The following is a 17708-nucleotide window of genomic DNA, read 5'->3' on the forward strand; positions in this document are numbered from 1 at the left end:
TCTGCTGGGTCGTCGCACGTCTGGCGACGATATTACACTCAGGTTATGCTCTGATCGAGGTGAGGCTGATCTGATCTATTCGCGCTGCAGATGGAAGTTGGTGAAGACGACTATGTGCAATGCACAGCACGAGAGTGTGTTGCAGTCTAACACGAGGGATAGCACAGTGCGCTCGTGCTCTGGCCAGCGAAGCTGATCTGTTCACTCCGCCGCGGGCTCGACACCCAGTCAAGGCAATATTTGTTTACATTTATTTCTGCATGGGTCAAGGCCACCCCCATGGTCCAGCTTCACACAAGCTCGGTGGCCCGGTTAGACCTCGCAAAGTAGTGCTTTCGCTCTAAAATAGCCGTGCTCACGCGTAATGCACGAGGGGTGTTCAGCAAGTTTTGCCTCCCACGCTGTGACGTCTTTTATTTAGTGACAGGTTTCGAAAGTGCTTAATTGCAATGAAAGTTCGTAATAACTTTTCTGTGCGGTCACCTTCAGCGGCGATTCTTTCGACATCGGTGCACTTACTTCAGCACGAGGGCGGCTGCTGACGACACTAACGGCGCACTGCACTAGAACCTCTTCGTTGGGCACGAAGCGTGAACCAATCAGGCGCTCCTCCACACTGAAGTTTGTCCAGACGCGTGACGGCGCGAAGTCCGGGCTACAAAGTGGATGACACAAAGCAGTCACACTGTTGCGCATTTACTTAATACCCGTCATACTCAGCTGAGTTAACGATTCTGTGAACGAATGTCAAGGAGGTAGATCCTAATTTCTCAATTTGAATCAAAAGGCAATCATGCTGAAATACCCTAACCGGGCATTCGTACCTACGCTTATCATATATTACAGACAAGAAGTCACACGTGTCCCCATAGCTGAATTTAAATCAAGTCATTGCCAAACACCATGGGGAAGCTCATTTATTTAGCCTCTGCAATGATTTCTGTCGATGGTAGCGCGGCTGGGTAACCTTTCTAATCGTAATTGTACCGTTAAGGTTTCGGTTTATTCCTTCCACATTAGTGCAAATTGTTTGGCCCACTCCTCTTCTCGGTATTTGCAGAATTCTGCGGGGTTTTCACCCCCCGTGAGGAGCGTACGTTGCTTAAACTTGTTTCAAAATAATCTGCTGGGTCGTATCTCGCAGTCAGCGAGCTATTTTTGCTCGTTTAATCGATGTCACATAGGCACAAAGAGGCTACGAAACGCGCATTGAACACTCTACGATGTTAACACTCTCTGAAAAATCCTCCATCAGTAGGGCTTTTGAAACGCAACTTCTAAGCCATGGGCCGCACGCGTGGGGCGAAGTGGATTTCACAAGTTTTATATTTGTGTACAAAAAAATGCGATGCAACTACAAAGCCGCTGGGTGTTAGAGGTCATATTGCTCTGTGTACAGGGCCCGTCTCGTCAGCGGACCAATCGGATTCTTTGAAATCGCTCGACCCAGCAAATCGGCTACTTTCACCACGGCTAAGCGCGCTTTCAGATGAGAAAATTTCCCTTTTTTCCTATGCAGGTTTCGTTGATGATGACATGGGCTTTCGAAACATCAAAAAAAGAAAAAAAATAGCTAAGCTTTGGGTGAGCCAGCACCAGACTAAAACGATTAGGCAACGGCGTTTCCCGACGAGGCGCCGCGTTCTGCCAAGGCCAGACGCCGCTGCCTCCACGCAAGCGTATAGCCCGTCGTGTGTTTCTTCTCGACGAAGGTTACGTATATTCTGGTGCAATTTAAGGGTGATCCTTTAGACTTAAACTACTCGGGTTAAAGTGATCTAACGTGATTTATTTTCGCAAGAAGGCTGAACAAAATACATGGTCTTAACTACCCGCTTGACTTGTCTATATCCCACACCGTCGTCATAATTGAAGAGTAAGTGGCCATTGCACAAGAAAAAAAACTATTGGCTCAATTCGGTGGGTATGAAAGTGATCATTTTCGAACCATTTTAAGCTGTACCGCCGGTACATGCCTGTGACCCCGCTGAAACGGCGAGCAGGTGAACAGGGATTGTTAATGAAGGTATCGGTTTGGCTAAAGTGGGAATTATTTGCCCGTCGGTGGCAAATGAGTGCGGTGAGAACGTGCACGAGAGAGGGAGGAAGGACCAGGTCGCAACTAGGGAGGTGGCAACAACGCAGTGCCAACGGGGCTAAGCGATTGCCAGCCTGGTTCTAAAAGGCCGAAAAAAAAAATTAGGAAAAGACACTCTCCGCCATGCCACTGCGGTAAACTGTTGTAGCGGCTGATGTTCCCTCCTAATGCAGTATTCGAGGTTCGTGAAAACTGGTCTCAACCATTTCCTTAAAGAAGTGGAAAGAATTACGGAATTTCTTGAAGGATAAACTTCGTCTTAGCTTTATGCTCTTGCCATCTGACTCTGCTCAGTTTAGTCCTACTGTTTTTTTTTTTCCGCTGCGTTCAAAATGAACAACCCGCCGCGGTGGCTCAGTGGTTACGGCGCTCGGCTGCTGATCCGAAAGACGCGGGCTCGATCCCGGCCGCGGCGGCTGAGTTTCGATGAAGGCGAAATTCCAGAGGCTCGTGTACTGTGCGATGTCAGTGCACGTTAAAGAACCCCAGGTGGTCGAAATTTCTGTAGCCCTTCACTACGGCGTCCCTCATAGCCTGAGTCGCTTTGGGACGTTAAACTTCTATAAACTAAACTAAACTAAACAAAATTAACGCAAACTGGGTTAGGGTGGAAACTTCGGTAAGTCGGTGCATCTTTACAATAACAGACACCACAGTGCAAAAACTGAGAACAGAATAAAGTAACTGTACTACCCGCTTCAACTGAATCTTTTATTCCACCAGCCTTGAATATATACCAAAAAAAAAGAAAAGCGGGAGGAGCAAAAATATATAAAAAAGATACGACTACTGTGATGACACAGAAACGCTACTGCTGGGCGCATCGCTGACCAATTCATATGACAGGCTATTTATTTTTCAAAAAGGCTAACGGAAGGCGTGCTTTGGCCGTCTGAGCCTCGCTGGTGAGGGTTTCAAAGATTCCGCTTGCTCGCCGGCTTCTGTATTTCCGGAGGACGCGGGTGCCATCAAGGCCAGGTGTGCAAGATTTACTAGGGTAATCCTTGCAGTGCATGGCTAGGTTGATGCCCGTGCCTTTTTCTGCCGGTCTGGCTCGCTCATGCAGCATCTCATTTCAACAGCCACCTGTTTGCCTCACATTCCGTTTCCCACGTGAAAGTAGTACATAGTACACCTTCCCTCGCTGGCAGCCTAAACAGCGGCTTTCATTATTGTTGCAACTTGTGAGACAAGAACGCTGACCGTTTCAACGCGCCAGCATACAGCGCACAGGTTGTTTGTTGCAGAAAATAATACGCGAATGCCGGCACGTCCCACCGCCAGTGAGCCCCAGACAACGTAAGCACGCCGTCCGTCAGCCTTCCTTAAAAAGAAAGAGCTTATTTCTCGAAAAATGAACTGCTATGCGATGCGCCCAACAATGGCAGTGTTTTCGAGGCATCAAGGTTGTCTTATCTTTTTGTGCATTCGTTGCTCTTTCTGCCTTCCTTTTTATTGTACTTACATATTACTCGCGACTAGCGGAATAAAAGTATGAGTTGATAGCACGTTCGGTCATACACTTCTATAGTACTGTGTTTTTAGCAGCAATGGACCGCAAGTATATCAACACAAAGCTTAAATAAGAAATGAAGAGAGACAGCTGAATACTAAGAAGCACAACACTGCTACCTGAAGCAGGTCACGTACTGAACATAGGGAACAAAACGCGGAAGGGGAGACATATGCACTTAGATGAGGTGGTTACCCTAAGGGTGCGCGGAAGTACTTTTTCAAAACCTTACCGAAGAAGAATATTGTAGCTTTTCTCACGAATCGAATACGGATAATGTAGCCAGAAATCGCGTCTAATACGAATCTAATATGACGAAAAAAACCGAATCAAATAGGAATCGAATATGTTTTACTAATATTAGCTATTGTTGGCACCAACTCGCCCAAATTTCTGCTATGCTTAATATTAGCCACTTCTGCTAACATTCGTACAGAACGAATAATTGTACGAAAGCTAAGCGCTAACGGCGGAGCTGCGGTACGGAGCTACAACTGCTGTAGATATAGAGCAGAAAATGGAAGGGAAATGAGGAGCTTCAATAGCTCACCGCGGGCCTCGGTTCTGGAAGTGTTGATGCCGTTAAGAGGATTCTCGCACAGCTTCTGCCCTCGCCGCTCGATCACGTTCCACGGGCGCTCACGATAATATAGGTCGTACAACGTCCGCCCCTATGGACAAAGGTGGTGCTGGTGAACACTGCCACGGTTCGGTTACACTACACATAAATACCCCCGAAAGCAGAAGATTGGACAGCCGCCACCGTAGCTGAATTGGTAGAGCACCGGGCGTGAAATTCGGAGCCAATGGGTTCGAATCCCACAGGCGGAAACTGGTTGTTCTTTCTCTTGTTTTCCAATCAGTCTTTCAGCGGTAAAATAGCTATACTGTAATTATGCGACTGATTAAGCCCACAAATTATAAAATAAGAGAAAAGCATTCCCCTGTGCTCCTTGGTATTCTGTAGAAATAGGTATGCTTGTCAAAAGACGCACCACTGATTTCCGCTAAGGGTTACGCAACGTGAAGTCAGCACATTGACCACATCTCATACAACATGCAAGAAAATCATCTGTTGTTACTGGTAATGACATCGAATAAATTAGCGCCACATCTCAGCTGATGGCAGGGATGAAAGCGACGTACTAGCCATGCATTCCGAGATCAAGGGCGCTATGCTGGAAGGCCCGAGTTTGCTGAAACTCGGAATCTTCCCGAGCTCTGGCGACGCCCTCAGATGAGTGAACTAATGGTAGCAAGACAAAATCCCACCCTCGTCACGCCTCCAGCTTCATTGGGTTATCTGGATATATTCCGTGCTTTATCACATCACATCGGCGCCGCCTCATGGCTTCTTGGGCGGTCTACAAAGAACGGGTCACGTGAGCCAACCGCCGGTGCACTTTTCATTTGTGTGTCGCTCCACCAAGTGCATTGCGTGTGCAGTTAGACAAACGAGGTTTGTTGAATTTTATAATGCACTTAGTACCCCTTTATAAGCATTTTATAGTGTGCAAGATTTGGATTTAAAGCGCTTTAGAGTGATTCATGCATTATTAAGTTTTGCTTTGTACCGCGAGGGAACGCTACCAACGCTACGGTCCCGTCATCAGCTGACTGCCAACGGCGACGAGGTACATGTGCAACGCTGTGAAGGCTACGGAAGTAGTCCGCAAATAAAAATAAGGACAGGTGTATCACTCCGCGCTGTTCTGTGGCCGTGCGGTCTAACGCGTCGCTCCGGAGAACCGACAGGCAATGAAAGTGCGTCAGTTCAAACCTCGCAGAATGAAACTTTTTTTTCCGCACATTTTTTTTTCATCGCAAGTTGAATTTCGCGTGACTTGAATGAGAAAACTCATTTTGTTCACAATCGTTTGAATATTATGCCCTGTTCTGAAATGAACTGCATGCATCTGTTCATTTGATGCATACCGCGTGAATGTGAGCTGTCCGAAATTCGTTGTCAATGAGCTCGGACCGGCTTTTGGTCAGCAGTGGCGGTTTCCTTCCCGATTCTGCAGCATTGGGACTATAATTTTTAGATGCAAGCGAGAGGTTTGTGCGGAAAATGACATTCCTCGAGTTTAATTCCAAAAACTACACACATTGACGACGTGTACCAGTATACGTATTCTAATTGGAAAAAGTACTATTTGCACTCCCTTACAAATTCTACTTCTATACAGACACTATTAACACGACCACCTCGCCACCTACACTACAAGTTACTGCCCGATACAATTTGATGCAATGAATTGCAATGATGCAATGATTTAATGGAAATGTTACAATTTCCTCGGTAGACTGATCAACACACACAGTCGCATGCATACATACTTCACACTTACACCCTCATACGCACAAAGGTGATCACAGCAAGACGATGAGTCCTCTCTCTTTCCTCGATAGCATGTGTATTATGCATCAATTCGAAGTCAGACAAGTTCCTCGATGCCACTCAAATCTCAATCACTGGAATCAGTGCACGACTCATCACAGGAGGCGTTGCACGAGTCAGAAATGCTACAGACAACCGGTTTAATCTCAGCGTCAACAATCATATCGCGTTGCCATGCTTCAGCCTCAACTTGGTCAACATGAACACAACAGTTTTGCCAGTTTTCCTGGCTTACAGACGCCAGTGCTTCCGGCAGGAGCTTTTCCACTTCAGCCAAAGTGAAACATTTATTGCGACTACGAATATTGCATAAGAATGCAATCTGCCAAGTGACACAAATGCTACCGTTTAAAAAACCCATTAAAATGCATGCATGAAATAGGTGGAAAAATCCATGCACTTATTACTTGTGCAAACATGAGGTAAAACAAAAACTTATCTACACTGTGTGTAAAACTGCTCAGTTACTGATAAACGGAAACGGCTTTTGAGGTTTAATGCCCCAAAGTAACTCAAGCTATGAGGCATGCCATGGTGAAGGTCTGCCATAGCTTCGACCATATGGGGTTCCTTAACATCCACTGACACTGCACAGTACACGGACCACTATCACTAATAAATGGGAGAACATTCTATTAACCATGACATGCATGAAAGCAAAAACAGAGCATTCTTACAACCATTGTGTTCAATGCATAATGTGCCTTCCTCGTGAAATAGTTGGCCTTCCCCATGTCAGGGCTGGACTTCGAAGGGGCCTTTACGCGAATGTTGGTCCCGTCGACGCATCCCACGACGTCTGTGATGCCGCCGCGCAGTAGGAAACGCTCCTTAACATGCGCACGCTCGGTCGCAGTCGTGGGGAAAGCGAGCCACCGCTTCTGCACAGCCGCGTCGATAAGCGCGTCGGAGACGTCCCTCACACAGCGGCTCACAGTGCTTGGGTGGCGTCCAGTAAAGCTATCTGCGGCGACGCTCCCGTGGAAGCTCCCGGTCGCGAAGAACCGGAGGGCGCAGAGGACTTGCTCTTCGACCCAAAGCGAATGAGGCCAGGTACGCACTCTCCGCAGGCGTGGGTCGTCGCCTAACTCTTTACACAACCATCGTACTGATGTTTTGGAGAGGCGAAAATGTCGCTGGAATTCGTCGTCGGCCATGGCAGTAAACGGGTCCAGCCGCCCGTACTGACATTTGCCGTCAGAGGAAGCGATATCCCAGGCTGCTGCTGCTGCCGCCATGACAGTCCCGAGATGAATTCGGGGCACTTCACAGTTCACGAGTTTAGCTCCGAGTTCACCTGTCAATCAAAACCATTGGTCACGCCCCCTGCGTGCCGTACATAAATTATAGGCGTACGCGCTATGGGTGGGCCACTCCCAACATCCCTGCCGGCTACAGGTATGTTGCGCGGCTGTGCTGATTGCTGACAGACATCGAGGATGTTGACCATCGAAATATAACAGGCAAAACGGCCGTCATCGCTGATTAATCTAAGCACCTCGGCGAAGGACACGCAACGTGGCGACAGCCGTGGATTTCTTCGCTCGTATACACAGATTGCACAACACTAAAGCCTGTTGCAACCACGTAAGACGCAGCACAACGCTGACGGCGCGTCACACCTGCTTGAAGATCGTCAAACACGGAGCACGACGACGAAACGGTGCTTGGAGCACGTCCTACTCCAACAACATCGCATCACAGGTGTTTGGCCTGGCCGTCCTTTCATCGGTGACAAAGCTCAGCATCAATGTGTCAAACACATCCGGGATCGACAAACGGTCGCTGCTCCAGACCCAGTGCAATAAAGAGTTTGTAATTTCCAGCACGCAAAACACTGCGTACTTCACAACCGTAACACCTTTGTCTGTTATAAGTCCGATTCCATTATTACAAACAGGATCCCTCATCTGCCCGAACGATATTATTGCGATGTCACTCGGTATACAACGGCGATCGACGTTAGTGACAAAACCAGCCCGCAAAACCTTGAAGTGCGCGACGTAAACAAATACTACGCAGATACGCGCGCCACGACCTTCACAGCTTTTAGTCAGCGTCTGATGACATAGAATGAGGTGTGTCGCTGGTTAGCACGCTCTTCGCATCCGCAGTGCACTAAAGAGGCGTCACACACAATAGGCATACGTAATGAATCATTGAATACAGCCAAACAGCAATTTTTTTCTCACACCCCACCACAGCCACTCGCACGGCCAATTTCTACCCGTGAGATTCGCCAAGAGCGTACTAAAAGCAATGGTTGGCCATAGCGGGGTGCGCATGGGGGTGCGGCAGCGGCCGTAGCAGCGGAGAACTCCACCTGAGGTCGCTGCAGAGAGCAGCAGTGACGCGGGGGTGCAGTGCAGTTCAGTTTTTTGCTTTTGTGTATTATGCAAGCCGGAAGATGCATGACTGTTATATTTTGATATACGGCACAATAAAATATATTATCGCAACGGCCGAAAAATAAGACAGATTCAGCGTGTAGTAGTTGCCCAGTCTTTCCAGTCGAAGGCAGCGCTACCGGCGGCGTGTCAGCGCAGGAGCTCTCTCGCTTTCAGTACGGTGGGCTGCCGCTCTAGTTCGTATGCAAGCCACGCTGCAAGCAATGTCCTCACTATCGCCACTAGCGACAGAAAGCGTCAAATCTTTGTTAATTTCCTAAAGCTATGCTTTTCAACAACGCTTCATTGGATTCAGATTTTAAAATACATTTGGAAATGAACAAAATGTTCATAATATTATCTGTTGCCTTTTAACGTATTCCAGAGAAGAGAAAGGGTTGATACAAGAGTGCACCTAGTGCGCACTGTTCGTCTTCGGAAATGGAAAGACAGATAGAGCCTGAAAGAGAAGACATGCCTTATGCACGCCTCTGACGCGCCCGAACAGGCGTGTCAAACAGCTAGCGGCGAGTGTGCAGATAGATAGCAGAAAAGTCACGATTTCGCGATTGATGATATGGCGCTGATAACTTCAGGTAGCGCTGCGGCCTGGTATTGCGCAGTGTATTGTGTTTGAAGTGTGAAACAGGCGCGCAGGGTGCGCTTGTATCGCCTTTACGTGGCTTTATCTCTACATTTTATTGTACGCTGCCTGCGCACGTTCCGCGCTATCTTCGTTCACTGACTGCCGTCATCGCAAACTCGGATGAAACTCGGGCGAGCGCCAAACTCGGGCCTTCCGGCATAGCGCCCCAAGGCGCGGTTTGCCAGCTTGCTAAACGTGTCTGAGCCCCGCCTTGTCACCGAATCTTGGAGGCCATATGTGACCATCATGAGCAACGCCACGCGAATGGGCCGTGTCACGCTGCTGGACCTTCCATTTCGCTCACACCAATCGCGGCAGCATGCTGTTCAACGCAAGGCTAAAGCCTTGTGTTTGGAAAATTGGTTGGTGAGATATAAAATGTACATAAAGGGCGGAACACAAACCAGAAGGTAACTTTGTGGAGAATTGCAGTGTGTCATCTGACCGCAATGCTAAGTTCTTGGCGTAGGCCTTGCTGTATCTTAGAGTGAAAAGGTAATAACACGGAGCAACTTCAAGTACAGAGGCCAAGTCAAGGCGAAGCATTGCACGCATCTTCACGACAACACGAGAGTACAACACGAAACAATGGCCTCTGCTTACCTGCCTCCGTAGCCAAGAACGAAGTCTGGGTGGGCGCGTAACGGTGTCTTCTGCATCCATAGAGACGTTCAGCCGTAAACAGTCCTCTGTAATGTTACGGAACGTATTCAGATTCCGATAAGTACAGTAATTTTTTATAAATAGCTCGATGAACAGACTCCTCAACATCAGTGTTGCAGTGCCTCAAGCATTACTGCACGCTTACTGAGCAGAAAATGTGACATCATCACGAAAACATTAACGATACATGCTGAGAAGCACAGCCAAAGTACAGGGTAATATTCTTCATCCACTGCAATTCTGTAATGTGTCTTTACGAAAACAAGCACGCATGTGAGAGAATTTTTATCGGGGCGCTCCGCCGAGCGACCGCAGCTCAAAGTACACGACACGGAGCACAGCAATGTCCAAGCACATAAGGTGGAACCGTGCGTGCTCCGTGTTGAAACTTTGCGGCTGAACTGCTGTCACGGGTTTGACCATCTGCTGGTAGCAGAGGTGCTCCAGCTCGCAAAAGTGGAGGAGCACTTCGCAGTGCCCGCAGTCGCAGCTGAAACGTATGTATGCACTATCGGGTACATAAGTGCACAGAGGAGCGTGTTCGAGAAAAAAAAAGCATCGCTGGTGGCGATGGGCGTATTTTCTGCATTCATAACGTGCCAGTCACAATTGTCGCTGGGTTCCTCGCGGGCCATCATGAACCGCTAGGAAACGCAGCTGATGACAGCGTTCTAAAGTGAACACGACGCGTGTCGTTTTGCGGTCCTGTCGTCCGAGAACTTCCCCACAGCGGTGTTGCAATCCTTCGGCTTGATACGCAGAGCAACGCTCCCGCTTCTTGCAGCAGCGAGCGGCTGGTAAAATTTAAAAAATGCAGCTTGCCGGCGCTTTATACCAGTGGTGCCGTAGGCTGCGAAGTGGGAAAACTTGTCGACTTACCGTGTTGGCTTCTTCGCGCACCAAACAAATGAGCAGATGCTTCGAGACGAGCACCCCTTGGCTCGCGAAATGGACGCGCCATTCTCGGGCCACAAGGTGACGCAGTGAGGCCAGGGGCGGCTCGTCCTGGGCACTTCTGTCCTCACGCTGTGTCCTCGAGCAAAGAAGGCTACAGCAGGTGCTACGCATCACGTTCAAAGCGTCTGAACGCACTCGCATCTGATGGGGCTGCTTACGATTATTTAAATGCCGTTTTTGGTATACTGGAGTCGCTCTTATGAGCGGCGCGTCTCAATCGCGTGTAGCATTCACATCAGAAGAGGACGCGCGTCGTGTTCACTTTAGAACGCGGTCATCAGCTGGGTTTCCTAGCGATTAATAATAGTCCCCAAAGAACGCAGCCACAACTGCGAAAAATGATGGGGTGCCACAGGGCACGTTATGAAAGCAGAAAGGGAGATTGGTTTGGTTTATTGGGGTTTAACGTCTCAGAGTGACTAAGGCTATGAGGGACGCCGTGGTGAAGGCCTCCGGAAATATCGACCACCTGGGATTCTTTAACGTGCACTGACATCGCACATTATACACGTGCCTCTAGAATTTCGCCTCTATCGAAATTCGACCGCCGTGGCGGCGTCTTTCCGGTCAGCATGTCGAGCGTAACCACTGAGCCACCGCGGCGGCGCAGAAAGAGAGATGACCTTTAATCCTTTAATGAAAGAAGTAAATTTATGCAGGCGTGTGGAAGGCACTGACACGCTACTCTGCTTTGGGGAGGCGTTTTTGGAAGAGAAAGTCAGTAATAGAAAGAAGCAAGTTTCGCCAAGCACTACTCGACTACATGTCAAAGCGACTCTCCTGCCATTAGGTCCTGTTATTTCGTAACCCATCCCGCAAGCGCTTCGAAGCGCGCGTACCACTCGGTGTTGTTGAGGGGCAAAACTACAGCTCCACGCGATGTTTTTGTTCGCCGCTTGACGACGAACTCAGAGCTTTGCGCTGTGTCGAACTCGAGGGCTCAACGTCTTCGCCGTCTGCTGCCATTTTGCAACAACACCGAAAGCGCGAGCACTGGCGTCGCTTAGGGTTCACTTAAATCTTAAGCTCTCTAGCAAGAGTAGTGGCGTCGGGAAGAGCAGCAAGAGGTCCCCTATTTTAAGAAAAGCGTCTTCGTGCAGAGTGCATCGGAGTCGCCGGTGCCGGGGCAGTGCTACTGTTTTCTCTTTCACCGCAATATCGGCGTTTCCGGCCACGTGCCTTGTTTCTCTGTGTTTCTTTTGTTGCGAAAGTCGTCGCTATAGCGTGTTGTATTTCTCTCCTGCTCGTTGCTTCCTCATCATTCCCCTTTGCTCCTCTTTCTAAAGCAGGCGGCCACTGTGCCTCTTCGGGTGGCAGTTGCTGGCCTGATACTCTCTCCCCATTTCCTTTGTCGTTCCCTACGTTATCACGCCAAGTTATAATAACAAATCATTTTCGGCTGCCTCCCCTCTCTCCGAATGCGCCGCTTCTGTTTCGCCGAGAGCGCCGGAAGCTTTTAAGTGGAGACTGAATGGTATAGAACTCCATTTGCGATTTCCTTAGCAACTGAGTGGTCTTTGTGCGCAGAAAAAACGCTGGCACATTTTCGAAAAGGAATCTTAAGGAAGGGCTCGAAGCGGCTGAGCGAGAAATCCACAAATCAAAACATTTTTTTTTCTCAATAGAAGTTTAGATTTTAAAAGCCTTAAACACTACTGTAATACACTGCGCTCGTTCTGTTGTGTCTCGTGAGTATGCTTAGCGTACTGAAAGACTGAGTAATGCGGTTTGGAACAAATTGCCGCCCCTACGTGATTCTGCTTTGATGCATTTGTTTTGCAGCATTTTAAAATTCTGCACAAGTGGAGTAATAATTCTTTACCGTGTACCTTCCTGTTGATAACAACTTGAAAGCATTTGAGGCATAAATTGTGCTGGAGCTAATCTTCTCGGCGATGCTAAAAGAGCGATTTTAGTTGCTTAGAATGCAGGATTAGTACGTTGTGTCATAAATACAGATTGTGGCATGTGCGCAGCAGTGAGCACTGCGAGGGACACACAGCTAACGTAGTGTGTTTCCTCGAATTCTTGCCTCTACTCAATACAGCGCAAGATAAGATCCCGAAAGCGCGAAAGAAGACACATTTTTCTTCCGTTACTGATATTCCAAAAAATGCTGACGTTCTTATACAGATGTTGATATACCGTTTCCGGAGCGGGTTAATCCATATAGCCACGTTTGCATTGCACAGTCAACCTCTCCCTGTTAGCAAACAAGTGGTACCAAGCGGCGTGGCTTCAATGGCAGGCAAGCAACAGCCATTTTGGTCCTATCGCCTCACTGACGCCGCGTGTACCTATACCTTCCTCTCGACCGCCGGTGCTCTCAACGGCCAGAGCAGCCCCTGCACGTCTCGCAGGAGCTGCATCGCGTTGGACGCTTGTAGTTTAGGCCGAGGTTAACATTGAGCTATCAATAATGACTAAATACCCTTGACAGGTGCCGATGTTCTTCAGCAGCTAGTTTATGCGTAAGCAATCTGTTCTTGGTCAAAGTACGAATGGTTTGACAATAAAGGCAACTCTACTGCTTGTAACACCTGACGGAAGCAGATGCTGTTTCAGCAGCTGCGCTGCCCAACGAGCCACTGCACAAACTAGCCCGCACAATCGCCATATTGAATGTTTTTAGAGCTAAGCAGGCACATTGTTTTTTTTTTGTTTGACTACGCAATGGGAAGTCCGCCAATGGTTCGAAAGAAGCTTTTGATGATATACTGATTGCTTTTGTGGTCTTCAGGATGTGGTGCGGAAAAGTAAAACGCTCGAAGGCTGCTTTGCATTGAGTAGTACATATTTCCATTTAAACTGGCAAACCAAGCAAGAAATTCGGAAAAGAAAACAAGTATAGATAAGCAGCTGAAAGATAGATGTAAATCTTGTTAACCCCGACAGGAATTCTGAGAAGCCTCGCAGTAGTGGATGCCACTATGCGGAGGAGTGAACAAGTGGGCACTCTGCTCAGGCACGTATTCAGTGCAGTGCTAGCGCACTAAAAACAGGGTTCGCACCTTGAGAGCATGCAAGGCATCTACGGGAACCACGGCAGCTTCAACCCCAGCCGGGAGCGCTTGCCGATAAGCTGTCCCCGGAGAGCGTTGACGGCGGCCTTGTACATCGGACGCTTGAGCCGCATCACGGTGGTGACGATGGTTTCGGGAGCTGTCTTCTGTTTCGCACTTCATATTGGCTACATTGCCTTGGGCCACACACTTTGTCCTCTTCTTCCTCAGATTCTTGCACACCGATTTTTTTTTTTTAGTTGGTACCTCAGACCCCTGCCCGGAGCGCGAGCATTGGCTGGCCCGCTGAGCCAGAACTGCCGCATCGGCCAACGAGACCCTGGAACAGGGGTCCCCCTCATTATCTCTCGCAATCTCTTCAATATGTTGTTGTAGCCTACGACAGAATGGCACATACCCACTCTGGGGGATCGGCCAAGAATCAATAGAAATGTTTATTCCTCCTCTTTCTTCTCAGGCGGTGACACGCAAAGGAGATCAGGAAATACGACACCACGTTACCTAATGCTCAGAAACCTAATGCACGCAGTCAGTTCCTTCCAAGTACTATCAGGCATGCCTGTCCGTTGAAGCGAAAATGCCCGTGGTAGAGTACTTCAGAAATGCGACACGGCACATGTCTACCTTCATTGTTCCGTGTTTGAGACATTCACGCAGCTCATCAGGTTTCTCATCAATTCTTATCTCACTGTCCCGCTCACTCAAACTACGACCACCAGCCTATACCTCTGTATGGCTTGCTTGTGGCAAAGCAGAACCGGCAGCCAATGCCCGTGCGCCGACGAAGAAGGCGATGACGACAACGAAGAAGTAGGCACCGCTCGTGGCCGCGCCCTGGCACGCTCGCTGGTCGCCGCCGCCGCCGCAACTGCTTCGCCTCGCTGAGCGATGAGCCCAGGCCTCCGCCCATTTTAAACGTCGACTGCGCCGCATCCTTCGAGTCACCATGGATCCCGCGGCCATGGCCGACATGCAGGTGCAGCAGGAGTCGACGTCCAGGTCTCGCATCTGCACCATCATCGCAGTCATGGCCTGCATCGTCATGGGTTGCTTCCTGCTGCTGGGGTTCTCGCTCAAGCGCAACGACGAGCTCGTGGCGATCCTGGACCAGTACCGCGAGTACCTGAACCAGCAGTCCGTGCAGAACCCGCCGGCGGCGGCCTCCGCACCGCAGGCTGCGAAGGAGCCGGTGCAAGTCAAGCGACCCGTGCCCCGGGCCAACAACTCGCGAGCCGATGAGGTGCAGGTTGTCTACCTGAACGCGCCGTCAGCAGCAGCTCCGGTGACACGGCGCAGGGGTATGTCCAACACGACGTCCACGGGCCGAGCCACGCCTGGAATCGTCAAGTCGAGCAACGCCGCAAGGATCCAGGAGCAACAGCTCGCCAATGACTCAGCGTACCTGGTAGCTGACAACTCCTCCGCCAGCGCCACAGAGCTACTGGTCGCGGAGAAGACAGACTCCCGCGGTGAGAATGTGTCTGAGCCGCCCGTACCCGCCGGCCGTGTCGGAGGCGTAGCGAAGAACGAGACTTGGAACAGCGGGAACAACGGGACGGCTGACTCTACTACGAGGACCCAGCAGGCTACGTCGCAGACTACGAAGCAGCAGGTTACGTCGCAGACTACGGAGCAGCCAGTTACGTCGCAGACTACGGAGCAGCCGGTTACGTCCCAGACTACGGAGCAGCAGGCTACGTCGAAGACTACGGAGCAGCAGGATACATCGCACTCTACGGAGCACCAGGCGACGTCGCCGTCCAGCTCGGTCTCGACACAGAAAAGCTCCATGGCGCAATCAGAACGGACGGAACTGACGAGCGCTCAGACGAAAACAGCGCGCGACGAGTCAGAGGAAGACTCTGCCAGTTCAGACACCGACGAGGAGTTGGATGGCACGTTCATCACAGACAGCAGCCGCAAGGATTTTAAGTCACTCATCCTGCCGAAAAACGACGTACCCGCGTCGAATGTAAGCGCAGTCATAACTACTGCAAACACGACAGGCAGCTAACGGGGCAACTCGCGGTCCGCCCCTGGACTCCACTGGCGACGCATCAGTGTGTGTGTTTTTTTCTGAAGCGCTGTTGTCTTCTAACGTTTTCCAAGGACACGTTTCTTCAACTCTGCGGCGGAATTATTCGCCATAATCACACAGCTCTAGCGTGTAAATGCATCGTACATCATTGATCATTCATGAAAGCATGGGCTCCGTGAGCGTGCGTCCGCCATGGCGTTGAAGACTCGAGGACGAAACGTGTGCTGCAATAAACTCGCATTGCAAATGAATCTCTCCTTGTTGAAAGTTTCTGCCCGCATGCAATTCCAGTCATTAACAGTTAAGAGCCCCCATTACCCATGTAGGCACCCTCGTCTTGGCATCTACCCACTACCCTTACCGTCCATTGATCTTGCTCTAGCTCCATTTCTGAGGTTGCCGTAGCCAAGGATCGTATTTTGAGCGCGACGCGTTCTAGCCGTGAAAGATAGGCTTCCGAGCGGGAGAGAACAGGCTGTCGAAACAGTTACGAGTAGTTAGTAGCATCGCCACTTTTGCATACTTTTTAATTCATTCTTGCAATCATATTTTCTGCAGGTACCCGCTGTTATTGTTCCCTCTTAAGCAATGGCTTATACCTAGGGTGGGGGATTGGTCAGAGTTTGGTGCAGGCCCAAACAGCTGAAAAATTCACCCAGAGGTGTACATCATGATGATGATGATGTCCTCAGGCTTAATGGGTGTACATCATCTTTTGCAGAACCCACACTTTCTCTTCTTCTGCTCGCGTCCCAAAAACGGTAAAAAACGAAATCGTGTGAAATGTGCCCATTTGGCACACTAAATTGTGCTTATTTTACACGGTTTGTGCTGTTGCGCGCGGAGTGCTTCATCAAGAACTGGTAAAAAATGAGTTCTCTAATATAGTTCAGGAGAAAGCTGAAGAAAAAAAAAAGCGTTTCGAATGTTTTTCACGAAACCAATTTTTAAGGCGTTTCCTCTTGAGTTTGCATGCAACGCATAGAAAAGCTTTGCAACTAATGTGTTTCGAAGGGTCATTGGTTCAAGCTTGTTAGAGGGGCACGGAGTGAACGCGTTGTGGTGTGTACGACGGTGTACAATGTGTTGGGGGTGTGTACTGATGTCAGACAACGATGACTTGCAAAAAAAGTTGCTCGCGTCATCAAAGGATCACGTGATAAGTGCCACGTGACAACGGTGACTTGCAAAAAAAGTTGCTGACGTTGAAAAGCAAATACTTTCCCATTTCTCCAACGCAGCAACTGCAATGCTCTCCAATATTTTAACAGTGAATTTTGTGTTAGTTACATGAATATGTTGCACTTAAAAATGAAGACAAGTGAAGGTTGGTTGGTTTGGTTTATGATGGTTTAACGTCCCAAAGCGACTCAAGCTGTGAGGGACGCCTTAGTAAAGGGCTCCGGAAATTTCGACCACCTAGGGTTCTTTAACGTGCACTGACATCGCACAATACACGGGCCTCTAGAATTTCGTCTCCATCGAAATTCAACAGCCGCGGCCGAGATGGAACACGCATTTTTAGGGTCAGCAGCCGAGCACCATAACCACTGAGCCACCGCGGTGGCACAAATGAAGGTCCTATTTTATAGTATGGAATTCAGATAGAAATAATGTGAGGACATGGTTAATTGGAGATACTGGAGAGAGGCCTTTCTCCTGCGGTGAGCGTAGTCAGGCTGAAGATGATGGTGATGAATACGAAACATATTTCTTTAATAACCGCTTTGAGGAAAATTGTGGCTTATGCTTGTAACGTTGTGCTTAAATGCATCATGGGAGGTAGCGGGGCCAGTTGGTTCATTTTTCTACTTAAAACAGTGCGCAGGGACAGGACAAAGTCGAGAAACACACAGACACAGTTGTGCTTAACATGACTGTAAATAAATAAGATAAGTAAAAATACCGTTAATATCTGGATAAACCTTTCACGCCTCAAATATAGCGCGTTATACACATAATCGATGGGGTTTTGGAGCGAG

At 49.1% G+C, this 17708-nt stretch overlaps 1 protein-coding gene and 1 long non-coding RNA gene across 2 annotated transcripts in view; one reads left to right on the forward strand and one right to left on the reverse strand.

Moving 5' to 3' along the window:
• The window catches only part of LOC149357685 (visual pigment-like receptor peropsin), a 407334-nt gene that overhangs the window by 381477 nt on the left and 8149 nt on the right, over positions 1 to 17708 (forward strand). The gene's annotated exons all lie outside the window — the stretch shown is intronic.
• Positions 9686 to 17708, reverse strand: part of LOC149357686 (uncharacterized) — a 195433-nt gene continuing 187410 nt past the window's right edge. Inside the window, exon 3 of the long non-coding RNA XR_016291865.1 lies at positions 9686 to 9734. This is a non-coding gene — a long non-coding RNA (uncharacterized LOC149357686). The remainder of the gene's footprint in view (positions 9735 to 17708) is intronic.

The sequence above is a fragment of the Amblyomma mixtum genome, chromosome 3, assembly GCF_055824585.1.
Source record: "Amblyomma mixtum isolate Tamu chromosome 3, ASM5582458v1, whole genome shotgun sequence".
Classification (NCBI taxonomy): domain Eukaryota; kingdom Metazoa; phylum Arthropoda; class Arachnida; order Ixodida; family Ixodidae; genus Amblyomma; species Amblyomma mixtum.